Here is a 15,292-nt window from a genome sequence, read left to right on the forward strand (position 1 = left end):
ACAGTTTGTTCCAGAGGGAATGAGGATTTCTCAAGAAAATATGTCAACTTGCTTTGAACAAGAGGGAGATATTTTCCTATGAGCCTGCATTTGTAATGATGACAACCCTCCGAACAACCCCATTCAGTTCCTAATACGAGGAATCTCATGATTCCATCTGAAGTCACGGGTCACTTGCCCATCAGTAAAACAACAGCAGTGAAAGAATTTAATTATTTCAATACATTCCTTCCTCTTAAATCTCCAGAATAACTAGCCTCTGGCTGTGATATATCTGCATCACAATCATCTTTTCAAAAACACTCCCCTCCTGCCAGTAAGCAGAAATCCCAGTACACCTGAATATTATATGCAATAAAGATCTCAAATCACAATTACACTGCCAGCATACATCAGCGGATTGTGAATAAATTCAAATTAAACTTTATATCGACAAAGACTTTCTATGCACCATGTCTGTTGCAATATTCTACGACGAGAACTTGATATAACATCAAATTTATTGGCCCAAAGAAACTATGTTTTATATATGTATTACTTTTCTGTAAGATGGCACTTCAATATACTGTATAATTGGAGTAGAAGCTCAAAGTTGGATGCATGTGGTCAATAAATACATAACCGTGCATGGTGCTCTGATGATGGGTATTGATCTGAAACATTAATGTTTTGTTTTGTAACTTCAAAATATTATACTAATTCAAAGGAAGACCTATATATATGTGAATTGCATAAGTCATCACACTACCATGACACACACAATTCACATATGTATATATATCTCAAACAAGTTATACATATAACTTGTAATATATTACTTAAGTGAACAAGAATGCTTAATCAACCAATATATATATATATACAAGACTACTCAAATATTACTTAAATATTAAATACGCAAAACACTCCTGTCTGCTTAGCTACAACTCAATATATCTCAACTATATCAAAGTCGAAGTAAAACGTATTATCAGAGTACATACATGTCACCGTAAACAACCCTGAGATTCTTTTTCTGCGAGCATACTTAGCAAATCTATAGAACAGTAATTGCAAACAGGATGAATGGTCAACCAACTGTGCAAATGAGAGATAAATAAATAGCAATAAATTACAAGTATGAATTAACAAGATAAAAGAGTCCTTAAATGAGTGTAGTAGTGTAGTTATCCCCTTTTGTTCAAGAGCCTGATAGTTGAGGGGTAGTAACTGTTCTTGAAGCTGGAGATGGGAGTCCTGAAGCACTTGTGCCTTCTACCTGATGGCAGCAGTGAGAAAACAGAATGATCTGGGTGGTGGTGGTCTTTGATAAGGGATGCTGCTTTCTTATGGCAATGTTTCATGTAGATGGTGCTCAGTAGTTGGGAGGGTTTTACGCATGATGTACTGGACAGAATGCACTACCTTTTGTAGGATTTTCTGCACAAAGGCATTGGTGTTCCTACACCAGGCCGCAATGCAGCCAATCAACACACTTTCCACCACACATCTATAGAAGTTTGCCAAGGTTTTTGATGAGATGCTAAATCTCTGCAGACTTCTGAGGATGTAGAGACAGTGTTGGGCTACCTTCGCAATTATTTTAATATGATGGGTCAAGATAGCGCTGGTGTACTTTGGCGCATTTTCTCTGCGGGCTGTAGAAAATTGTACCAGTTTTACTCTTAACTATATACACAATATATTATATAATAAAACTGCTATATACAGCGTAGTAAATTTCAGATTGTCCCATTCAGGCCTAAAGATTTAATCGCTGTGGAGGATTACTTACTCTTGTGGGATCATGGCTTTCCTGATAATGAGGGTCATTCTGCTTGGGAGGTGAGACTTGTGACTGTGAATTCAATCTCAGTTTCTGAGGCCTCCTCCATGGTGATTGTAGGAGATGACACTGAGACTGCAGGAAGTTCTTCTGACAGCCCTGGACACATTTCTTCTTCTTGTTTGTGCACCTTGATCTTAGGAAGGCCCATTCAGTTCACTGCAATATTCTTTTATTAATCTTTCTGTTGCTCCCTTTACAATCTGATCTCTCCTCCTGGCTTCCTTATCCACAACATCATCTGACGAATCCTTTGTTTTTGTATCTCCATTAACTCCACTCTTTTTGACCTTCCATTCATCCAGCTGGAATTTGGTCTTTGCATCTACTTTTACAAGCTGCTTTTTTGTCTACTGCTTGAAGTTCATGTAATAACTTTAATGCACACAGAGTAGATTTTGAAGCTCGTTGAATTCCCTTCCAGTTTAAAACCAAGCCACATTTTGCAAGTAACTGCCTGATTAACATATCATAAGCTTTCTCAGATATGTTCCCTACAAAAACTGTTGTAGTTGGACCACTGCTTATGTCACTTGCATGATTCATCTCAGCAGCATGGTCCTTCCTTGGTCTAATATACTCTCCAAACAGAGGCACAGAGATTGGCACCAACACCTGCTTGTCCTCTGTTGGGCAATGGCCCATGGTGTTCAGCCACACTCAGGTTGGAGGAACAACACCTTATGTTCCATCTGAGTAGCCTCCAACCTGATGGCATGAATATTGACTTCTCTAACTTCCGCTAATGCCCTACCTCCCCTTCGTACCCCATCCCTTATATATTTATTTATTTATTTATTTATCTATATATCTCTCTCTCTCTCTCTCTCCCCCCCCCCCCTTTTTTTCTCCCTCTGTCCCTTTCACTATAACTCCTTGCCCATCCTCTGGGCTCCTCTCCCCCTTTCTTTCTCCCTAGGCCTCCTGTCCCATGATCCTCTCCCTTCTCCAGCCTCGTATCCTTTTTGCCAATCAACTTTCCAGCTCTTAGCTCCATCCTTCCCCCTCCTGTCTTCTCCTATCATTTCAGATCTCCCCCTCCCCTCCCACTTTCAAATCTCTTACTATCTCTTCTTTCAGTTCGTCCTAACGAAGGACCTCAGCCCAAAACGTCGACTGCACCTCTTCCTATAGATGCTACCTGGCCTGCTGTGTCAGCAGCACTTCTTGCGTGTGCTGCTTGTCTATTGCTAGTTTTCACTTTGTAAATCTCAAGGTTACACAGTCCTGTATCACTCTCATCATTATCGGATTTTTCATCAACAGCAGGCAGATTAGTGCTCTTTTTGAAATTGAAACTTGACTTTTTAGTGTTTTCTCTTCTCTGTGAAGTCCATTTATTTTTGTTTGCCCAACATGCTCTTTGTATGTGCCCAACTTTGTTGCATTTTCTGCAAGTTTTACCTAGAAACCTGCATTAATTTGGTGTATGCGACCCCTTGTTACAAGGGTTACACGATATGTTTGGCTCAGTCGATTTTTGTTTAGATGCTGCAATTTTGTTCATGCTCACTTTCGTTCCTGACTGCAACTCAATTGTGTCTCTGTCTGTGGTTTTCATTGAAACAGCAATTTCAATTGCTCTTTTATATGTAAGTTATGCTTCAGGTAGAAGCCATTTTTTAATGCTTTCTTGTCAGATTCTACAAACCAAACAATCGCTTAATGTATCACTAAGCCCATTATCAATCTGACAATGCTCAATCACTTCAATTCAGCCACATAGGCTGAAATGATTACTCTTCTTTTTGATTCCATTTAAGAAACCTAAAGCGTTCAACAATAGCTTTGGTTTTAAATGTTCCTGCATTACTTTGATAATATCGGCAAAGCTCATTTCTGCTGACTTGGTTGGAACAGTTAAACTTCAAACCAAACTGTATGCCTTTAAATCCAATGCAATTCGCAAAATTAGTACTTGTTTCTCATTGACTATTTCAGTTGCTTCAAACTATTGTTCAATTAGCTTAGTATATAAAATCCAGTTATCTGTGGTGTAATCAAATGTGTCTATCTTTCTGATGTAGTCAACATTTCTGATTTTTTATGATTACTATCACCCAGTACTTACTCTTTATGAACCCATGAATTCTTCCATTTTCAGACTTTAAAAAAAATCAGTCATGTCTTCCCTTCCAAAGAACTCATGCTGCACTGTGCATTTTTTAACTTGACCATCTCTGCATGTGCTGTGCTGCGATTTTTATTCACAGTTCTCCCTCCTGTTTTTTTCAGTTTGAATGTCTCACTGCGCTTCAACAGGTCTCAGGTTTGTTCTGAAAATACCTTGTCACCAATGTTATGTTTTCTAACTTCAAAACACTAAACTAATTCAAAGGAAGACACGGGAGTCTGAAATATGAGTCCACCTCTGTGTGTACTAGATGTAAGGTGCAAGTGTATCCTATGGTAGCTTAATGGTTTATGCATTATATCAGTTATTATAAATATGTTGTATTCTGTTTATGAAATCATGTTCCACTCAGGTCAAAAGTGAGGAATTTCCAAAGTAATTTTTAACCCACAATATCTATTCAATTATGCCTTCATTGTTCGTGACTGAGAACAAAATTCAATAAATTTAAAATAGTTTTCTTTTTTATAAGTGTTTATTTCTAACATTTTAATATCTAACTTGTTCATTTGTGGACAGTCCAATCTTTACTTTATGCTCTGCAAACTGCATTAAACATTAAAACTTCCAGTCTTCTCCCTTTCTAGTTGCTTTTTCCAGTGATTGCTCATCATCCTGATAAGATGGCAGTTGGTGAATACCAAGGGTGGCATTAACATGACACCTGTCAGCAAATGATGTTAGAAAGATGGGAACTGCACACCACACAGACAAGATGTGCTCGCATGTAGTCCCACCGAAGTTCAGAATGCCTACCCTTGTATGACTAGTACTGAAGTCTCTATGTTATATAATTATACTTTGCCTCTGATTTTCTGATTGTTTTCCTGCTTGGGGCCCCTCCTGAACTAATAAAGTAAATCAAAGTCATAACAGCTCTCCAGCATCTACAGAAACTGAATGAGATCCTGGCACAAGCAGCAGTATTCCCATTCATTTGAATGGAGACAAATGAATGCAGGGAACATGGTAAGGATTTAATAATTTACATACCATGAATGAGCTGCATTAACTTTTTTATTTGTTTATTAAAATTTCTCTAGTAATAAGTGTTTTGGTATCTATATTTATATGCTTTTCTAAAATTGTTGATTTTTTTATGTGGTTAATTGTTTCTGTATGAGAGAAACACTTCTACTCATTGGCCTCTTTATTACATACCTCCTGTACCTAATAAACTGGCCACTAAGTGTATGTCCACGATCTTCTGCTGCTGTAGGCCATCCACTTCAAGGTTCAACGTCTTGTGTGTTCAGAAATGCTCTTCTGCACATCACTGTTGTAACGTGTGGTTCTTCGTGTTACTGTCACCTTGAACCGGTCTGGCCATTCTCCTCTGATCTCTCTCATTAACAAGGCTTTTTGGCTCACTGGACTTTTATTTTGTTTTTGGTTTTTGCACCATTCTCTGTAAACTCTAGAGACTGTTCTGTGTGAAAATCCCAGGAGATCAGTAGCTTTTGAGGTACTCACACCACCCATCTAGCATCAACAGTCATTCTATGGTCAAAGTCACTCAGATCAAGCCAGAACAACAACTGAATTTCTTAAACATGTCTGCATGTTTTTAAGCATTGTGTTGCTGCTACTGACATGATTGGCTGATTAGATATTGGCATTAACGAGAGGTGTATACTTGTACCTAATAAAGTAACCATTGAGTGTATTAGCATTCAATGATGTTAATAGATTTGACAGACATTTAAGAATGAGAAATGGCTTAGACAGCAGTCAAATTTTTTCCAGTTATTTTGTCCTCAAGGCTTGTTCGAGACACCTCATCTGATGTCTTACTGATGTTATTTATCACTAAGGCCTCACTGCTAAGCAGCTGGATGCCTTTGTCTATAAGGTTAAAGCTACCAGATGTGAATTAGGTAAACATGTCCTCAGTGGGTACACCATTGTTAAACCAGCTGACTTGCTTCTGGCTGAAAATCAAGGCCAGGGTTTCAGTGGAAAACTTGCTCTAATGTTATTGGTCTGCATTCTCACTTTTTTTTTGCTGAAATTTATTCTGAAGCACCTTTATGATATCATAATAAATATTGAAATGGAATGGAAAGCAGTCTTTCAGAAAATCAAGTGTTTCCCTGCGGAATAACACATCGTCTTTATATGTCCCATAATTAGCGGCATGGTAACATAGAGGTTAGCACCACACTTTACAGTACCAGTGACACAGGTTCAATTCTTGCCACGGTCTGTAAGGAGTTTCTATGTTCTCCCCGTAACCGTGTGAGCTTCCTCCTGGTGCTCTGGTTTCCTCCCACATTCTAAAGGTGTACCAGTTAATTGGTTATTGTAAATTATCCAGTGATTAGGCTAGGGTTAAATCGGGGATTGCTGGGCAGTATGGCTCATAGGGCCAGAATGGCTCATTCGACACTGTATGAAGAGGAGGAGAAGATGGCGACGCAATGCAGCTTGCAGTGGCCAGTCCGGTGATGATGATACCTGTTATCTGACAAGTAGGGTGCCGTGCACAATCCTGATTTGTTGGAGACAGACGTGAGAGCACAGAGGAACATCTGGTGAAACTTCTGAAATGCCTGCTTCGCTGCTGCTGCTACTGTGTGATCCGGAATCTCCGGAGGGGAACGTCCCGAGGTCCCTTGTTGCTCGGCGGCCGGGGCGGGGTCAAAGCGCTCGGTGGAGGATGGCGCTCGGTGCTCGGTGTCAGAGGGCTGGTCGGAGGCTCAAAGTTTTCGGACAGACTCAGGGTTGGCTGCGGTCAAGTGCTTCCAATGCATCAGCAAGTTTGCAGCGCTTGGAGGTTCATGGCAGGGAGAGTTTCTCCCTTCCACCATCTGCGTGAGATGATGGGGCTATCGGGACTTGAGACTTTTTTTTACTGTGCCCATGGTCTGCTCTTTATCAAATTACGGTATTGCTTTGCACTGTTGTAACTATATGTTATAATTATGTGGTTTTGTCAGTTTTAGTCTTGGCTTGTCCTGTGCTTCTGTGATGTCTCTCTGGAGGACCATTGTATCATTTTTTAATGCATGCATTTCTAAATGACAATAAACGAGGACTGAGTGTCCTCATAATCTAATCTAATCTAATCCCAATAAATTTAATTTTAAGATAATGCTGGGGCTCCTGATAAAAAGGCAAGATGAATTATGTACTATATTTTTCTTGCTTCTTTTTCCCCTTCAGACCTTGTGATCTGAGGAGGAGGATTTATACAGGTTCCTTGAAGCCCTCTGGTACACCATGTGGGTAGTCCCAAAAGCTACAAGTGTTGATGTCAACAACAGAAGAAGCAAGAGGTTCTGCAGCTTCTGGAAATCTTGAGCAACATGCACAAGAGACCAGGTGAAGGGGAAAATGGGTGGGTAGATGGTCTAGGAAGGTGGGGAGGTAATACGTGTAAGAGGTAAAGGGCTGAAGAAGAATTAATCTGATAAAAGAGGACAATGGGCCATAGAATAAAAGGAAGGAACCGGGAAACAAGAGAGGTAACATGAGGGCAGAGGAGGGGAAGGGAAGGGATGGCAGGGTCACCAGAGAAAACAAAAGGGGGTGGTATGGCATAGAGGGGAGTGGTTAGAGAAATTGATGTTCATGCCATCAGGTTGGAATATGAGGTGTTGCTCTTCCAACCGCATTTGGCCTCATTGTGGCGGTGGAGGAAGCCATGGATAGACATGTTTGTGTGGGAATGGGAAGTTGAATTTGAGACTAAGGGACGTGGCCTCAAGATTCAGGGGAGTAGACTTAGGACAGAGATGAGGAGGAACTGCTTTTCTCAGAGGGCATCGAATCTGTGGAATTCTCTGCCCTATGAAACAGTGGAGGCTACCTCAGTAAATATATTTAAGACAAGGTTGGATAGATTTTTGCATAGTAGGAGAATTAAGGGTTACGGGGAAAAGGCAGGTAGGTGGAGATGAGTCCACGGCCAGATCAGCCATGATCTTATTGAATGACAAAGCAGGCTCAATGGGTGAGATTGCCTACTCCTGCTCCTATTTCTTATGTCTTATGTTAATTGACAAGTTCTGATGAAGGTCCCATGGCTGTGGTAGCAAGTCTGGGTGAGCACCTGGCCAAAGAGTTGGAGAGCAGCAAAGAACACAGAGGAGGACCTGTGAGAGTGGGTGTCATAGAACTCCCACCAAAGAGAGGAGGAAAACTTAGTGGGATAGGCATGCCTCGAAGAGACTATGTAGTGGCAGAGCAAACCAGAGACATGAGAGATTCTGTCAGCAATCCACTCATGTTAGGAGTCATGACAGTTATCTTTGCAACACAATGGATTTGGAAGCACACAGGTTGCCTCAATCCTGTGGCATAACTGCAGATTAATATATTCCGCACAGACCTGCTGAAGCATTTATAATAACATTGGTATTCTGCAAAAATAATTAACAGAGAACTAAATGCCATGTATTTTTTTGCTAACAAAGCGCTGAACTATCTTTGAACGGTAATTTCACCAAATCCCAGAGGCAGGTGTGGTTCTTTCAGCATTATAAAACAGTCATCAAAGAAAGAGGAAAATTGGTCAATCAAGATGTACTTTTAATAACTGTTCTTTCACACATCTCCAGCAACTAAATTGCAACTTGATGAGTATAACTGGCTCTCTTCCACAGCCACATTTTTCAACTGTTGCCACACTAAATATAAACTGTTAAATTAGCCACAGACCTCGATGTTTATAAAGAGAATTGACAGACCTATCTCATTTGAAAAAATGTTATTCCACAGACAGGAGGTTGCATTGCACATGTTAATCACAGCAAACGCCAAGGACCCCATAATGCACAAGCTGTCCTTGTTTAATAACTTTGAGTCTACTGCGGTAAATGTCATGGTTTATTATTATAGGATTAATGGCACTGGATCTGAGAGTGAATGTGTATCAGAACTGATCCCAGCAGATAAATTGCAACAAGAAGATTAAACATTACAATCTGATTGGAAATTAATATTCCTAAACTCAAATTAAATCAATCAAAATGCAAATGAAATTGCTAGCAACAGATTTTATTCCACCTGATTTTAATAAATCATAGAATCTTAGCAATTTACGGCACGATAGGATACTATTCAGTCCATCATGTCTCTGTCATCCAACAAAAAACTATCCAGCCTAATTCTGTGCTCCAGGTCATTGTCAGTTATCTTGTAAAGTCACCAACCTTCAAGGTGAGGATTTCTGCCTCCACCATCCTTTCGGGTGTTGAGTTCCACCAGACTCGAAGTGAAAAATATTCTCCTTAGCTCACTCTAATTTTTCTAGTATTATTTTGGATTAGATATGTACCCATATGTTTTTTACCGTGACTTTTTTTTTTGCTTATGATTTTGATTCATGTGCTGTGTATGTTTTGCACTTGTCCCCAGTGTAACGCTGTTTTGATCAGCCATAATCATGTATGGTTAAATGATAATTAAAATTGGATTTGATTTGCTCTAATTAGTTATTGACCTTACTGCCTGGGATACAGGTCTGGCTGCAAATCCTGGCATGGGGAAATGAGGTGTTTCCACAAAATTCCATGGAATTTTGAATCCCAGTTCAGCCAAACCCCTGACTGCCAAAACTTCAAAATAGTCCGAGTACTTTGCTCATTCAGAAACACTCTAAGTACAGTGGATTCTGGCTAATTGGGAAACATCAGGACTTTGGCCCAATTACGTGGCTGCCTCAATTAGCCGAAGCTTCATGCAAGTAGTTTAAAATATATGAAAGGACAAAGTAATGTTTAGCTGATTAAGAAATTATGTATTTAAATGACATACAGAACAATTAGAACACTATCAATAATACTACAGTACTATAAAACTGTGTATTAGTTCCTAATAGTTATTGATGGAAGAATTTCCAGCATACACTGCCGTGTTCTTTTGATTGACTGTAAATGAACAAAATCAATGCAGACTTATAGATTAGGTAATTGACTGCCTTCATACAATGCTGTCGACGACTGCATGTTCCAAATCTTCATTTTCATTGTAACTTTCAAGATAATTGTTGATACCTTCAAATTCATTGTCATTCCAAACTTGTTGAAGTATCAATTTCATTTCATTTTCACTCCCGGCTGTTTCTGGCAACTCTATACCTGAATGCTTGAAACAGCAATGAGCAAAACAATTCTGAAATGTCATACTCCTTATTTCTCGCCAAAATCAGTGAGAAAAATCACAGCTTTTTGAACTCAAACATATGCAACCGATGCTATCTAAAAACTGTTCACTCTAAGCAAGGTGTTGTGTCTAATGGGCACACAAGTGCACATGACTGATGCTGGATAGAAACTGTTCAGCAACAGTCTCCTGTTCCAATTAAGTGGCATCATGTCCCGAATAACTGAAAGGAATCCTGGCTATTTTCTAGATTAGTTTTTGTTCTTGAATAGGTGGCCCAAATAAGTGGCTGTCGCAATTAACCAATGATCTGATTAACTGGAATCGACTGTAATTTAAGATATTAAACAATATACAAACAATAAGAGCTATTTTAGTATGATTAAGACTAAAAAAGTAAAGTACAATTAATCTTATATACACATTAAACATTTAGAAACATTTAACCCTATGTAGGTGTTGATTTTTCAAGATCTTGCTGCAACTGAATGTTTCAGTTAGTATTGATTTGTTATAAAGCAAGCATGCCACATGATTCTACAGTTCAGTAGGATCAGAACGTGTCCACACATATAAATATATAAATTGCATTCCATCTATGTATATATATATATATAAACAAACCACAGTATGTCCACAGGTATAAATATATAAATTAATGTCCATACTGCTATATGGACCACTGTATAGCCATGCACATAGGTATTTCATGGAAATGAAATCTCTCACGGTGGTGTCTGAAAAGAGGATGCTGTCCAAGTTGCATGCCATCTTGGACAGTGTCTCCCATCCACTACATAATGGTCTGGTTGGGCACAGGAGTACATTCAGCCAGAGACTCATTCCACCGAGATGCAACACAGAGCGTCATAGGAAGTCATTCCTGCCTGTGGCCATCGAACTTTTACAGCTCCTCCCTTGGAAGGTCAGACACCCTGAGCCAATAGGCTGGTCCTGGACTTATTTCCTGGCATAATTTACATATTACTATTTAATTATTTATGGTGCAACTGTAACAAAAACCAATTTCCCCCGGGATCAATAAAGTATGACTATGACTATATATTAAATGGTTCAAATGGTTCAATATAGTATCAGAGAATGCATACAGAATACAATCTGAAATCCTTACTCTTCACAGACATCCACGAAACAAGAAACCCCAAAGAATGAATGATAGTAACATCAGAGCCCCAAAGACCCCTCACCTTCCCATGCACAAGCAGCAGCAGAGGTAATGACCCACCCTCTCCCCCTACCCGCAACTGCAGCAGCAGATGCACCAACCCCCCCCCCCACTATGCAAGCAATAGCAAATGCCTCCAAAGGCTCCTTGATCTAGAGTCCATCAAAAACTACAATCCATAACGCTGCACTTCTCTATCTCAGACCGGCTCTCTCTCTCCAGCAATTATATCTGCAGATATAGATATATAAACAACAGATCTCCACACATCCAGCTGTATGAATTGCACAATATGTCTACTCATATAAATAAGTGAACCACAACATGCCCATACATACAGAAACAATCCACTGCCTCAGACTTTGTGTGAGCTCAGATCATTCATGGATCATCGCTGACATTGGTGTTTAATTTTGCATGAAACTGGGTTCCTGATAATATTTTTGACTCATATTTGTGAACTGAGGAGATCAGAAATGGGGTCATTGCCAGAAATATGTCTTCAAATAATCTATGCCGTGCTGATGTAAGGTTCAGCTTATCCGCAGTAAATTCTGTAATGGTACGTGAAACCATGTATTTCATACCGATCCATTTCTTCAGCTTATTGATCTGCACCAGAATACTGTCATTCCATTTTCTCAAGTGTCCACATGTACTTTCTGAATAAGTGTAGTTAGCCAAACCCACATCTGCAGGAAGATTTGATGAATACCGTACTTAATTACCAGTATTTCAAGATCACAGCCTGAACCAAGCCGAGTAAATTAAGATTTTGGTAGATTTCTAATTGCTTCATTCTGACTGAGTCTGTGTACTCAGGGTAGTGTTTGGCCAAATCTTTTCTCCCAAAATAGTATATATTACCATGCTATGACTCCTGATAATGAGAAACCCTGCTTACGTGACAAAAGGTGGCTGATGGTCACTACATTTTCCATTGCTGGCTGCAGAACATTGATACTGCTTCCCAATGCAAAAATACACAATTTGCTTTGTTTCAACTTTACATTGTGCTCATGTAATCTCCCAAACACTTTGTGCTAAATCAACAGATCATCTTTTATACGTGCAATGGCCAATTGCTTCATGAGTTGGAAAATCTTGGGTCAAGACTTGATTTTGTTTTTGTCACCTTCCATCCTCTAACTTTCACATCCAGAGGATCACCCTTTGTAACGTCTACCAGCATTAACAAGGTTCCACTGTAGGGTAACGTCACTGAGAGAAATGTACAACATTCACAAACTCCAACATTGAGTTGGGGTTTTACTTTAAGATGGTGTGATGACATTATTATGTAAAAGTATTTATGCTCTTGTTGTGCAGGTTTTGGAGTTCAATAAAATGTGTTACAGGTTTCATTAAAGATAAAATACTTCACTTTGTTTTATTTACAAAAATCTACAACACCACCAGTCTCCTCTTTTAGCATGTGATAGGGTGATTCCTTTATCAGCTTCCTGCTTTGTTTCCCTGTGTCCACTAATGGTTCTTAAGGTATTTTCCCATGCAACTCAGGAGAATCCCTTGCTACTGTAACTTGCTGCACTATATCTTCTTGTTAATATCTGGTGATACCCTTAAACATTTGAGATTTCAAGTCAGTGGAATTTAGGAAAATGCCACAAAGTTCAGGTTTGACCCAATTAAAACTTGCAACCAAGAACTTTCAATGTCCTTCATCGATTTAAAACAAAACAAAACAAAAACCGCCTTGTCAAGAGTTTGCAATATCTTCATAATTGCATTCAATCACAGTGTTCATACATCAGTAGTTTACTTCCAAGGAAGAACAGATTATCTCCATACATGTTGAACCTTCATGTTCCTGTTATAGACTGTTTGTCATTACAGTGAAGGTGCTCCACATGACTCTCCTGACCAACGAGTATATGTCCACACTTAGATAAGTAGAGCACAATACACCTATCGACACAGTACACTACAAGTAATAGTATATTCACTGTTAGCATCACCTTGGCTTAACTGAGTCCAAATGTTGTCAACTCAAAAGTCCCTTCAGAACTTGATTGCACAATCTAGCCTGATAGCAATGTTCAGACAGTTGTTCATCAGTACACTGTCTCACACAAGATGCTGTGTTGAGGCCCCACTTCCTCTTGCAATGGGATGTAAAAACATATCATTTTAAACACGAAGAAATGGTCCGAATAACTTGACTAATGCACTCATCCACAGACACCGTTTTGTAAGGGACTTGGCTGAGCATAATTGTTTGTTGCATATTGCTGTCAAACCAAGATAGTCTTCTGCTCTAAGTTACTATGAGATTTCTATAAGAGTGGTAAATAATAACTGACATGAAGTTAATGGAAGTGGAAAAGTCAAAGTCAAGTTTATTGTCATAAACACTCATACATGAATGCACAGGTGCAATGAAAAGCTTACTTGCATGTATCACAGGCACATGACATCATATAAGCAGCCTCTACAAGGAAAACATCAAAGTTAAACTTATTTTACAGAATATTTATAAGAAAGAATTCAATTATAACAAAAAACAATGTCCATTTTAGTGTAAAATAATTGAAGTAGTCACAGTGCTGCTATACTGTAGTGATTAAGGTTGTGCCATTTGGTTTAAGAATCAAATAGTTGAAGGGACAGCTGTTCTTGAACCTGTTAATAAAAACATTGACGCAATTCGCAAACCATCTGCATTTAGTTTTCTGCATTTATATTCACTCAAGTAAAACATAAGAAAATCAATATCATATTGAAATTATTGGCCTAGATTTTGCTGCTATTGTGAATGAACCTCTGCTATTTACCTGTTTTACTGGAAACTCATTTCTTCTGAGCAAGCACTATCAAATGCGGAGTTCCCAAATTTGCTGACAGATTCAGACAATCAAATCTGCCAGTTCACTCTGCCTTGCTGGAGAACCAACTTGGTAAGAATCCAAGTATTTATTTCAGGGAATCACCTCTCAAATATGCAGTGTTAAATTTTTTCCAACAGTGTTGCAGGATTCAAGTTATAAGGTAAAAGATTTTTTCATTTCATTAAAATATTTTCATTTAGTTTAATATTTTGAATTATACAGTGCCTATAAAAAATATTCCCCCCTGGAAGCTTTCATGTTTTATTCTTTTACAACTTTGAATCACAGTGGATTTAATTTGGCTTTTTTTTGACACTGATCAACACTAAAGGCAGGAGGAGAGAGAAGCAGCACACCATGCGTGCATAGCCCTCCGATGAAAAATGATATCGTATCTGTTAAACAGGGGCCATGGACAATTCTGGTTTGATGGAGATGGACGTGGACCTGAAACGCTCCTTCACTGCTGTCGTTACTGCGTGGTTGGGAATCTTTCGGAGGGAAGGTCTCAAAATCCCCGGCTTTGCCTGCTGTTGGTGGCCAAGAAGGAGGTCGAATCGTTCGGATAGAGATGGCGCTCAGTACTCGGTGTTGGAGAGCTGATCAGAGCTCGAGGTTTTCGGATGACTCAGAGTCGGACCGTGGTCAGGTATGGCAGGGAGAGTTTTTCTTCCTTCTCTCCGTCTGCGTGAGATATGGGACATCTGAGAGACTTTGAACTTTTACTGTGCTCATGGACTTCTTCATCAAGTTATGGTATTGTTGCACTGTTGTAACTATATGTTATAATTATGTGGTTTTGTTAGTTTTTTTTCAGTCTTGGTCTGTCCTGTGTTTTGTGATATCACACCGGAAGAAATATAGTATCATTTCTTAATGCATGCATTACTAAATGACAATAAGAGAGGACTACGTGTCTTCATAATCTAATCTAAAAATCTCTACAAAGTGATCTAAATTAATTACAAATATAAAACACATAATTGATTGTGTAAGTATTCACCCCCTTCAAGTCAGTATTCACTGAATGCATCTTTGGCAACAATTCCAGTCTTGAGTCTCTGTGGATAGCTCTCTATCAGCTTTGCACATCTGGACATGGCAATTTTTCCCCATTCTTCTTTACAAAATTGCACAACCTCTGTCAGATTGTTTGGGGATCATGAGTGAACAGCCCTTCTCAAGTAGAT

Source organism: Mobula birostris, chromosome 25 (assembly GCF_030028105.1).
Source record: "Mobula birostris isolate sMobBir1 chromosome 25, sMobBir1.hap1, whole genome shotgun sequence".
Classification (NCBI taxonomy): domain Eukaryota; kingdom Metazoa; phylum Chordata; class Chondrichthyes; order Myliobatiformes; family Myliobatidae; genus Mobula; species Mobula birostris.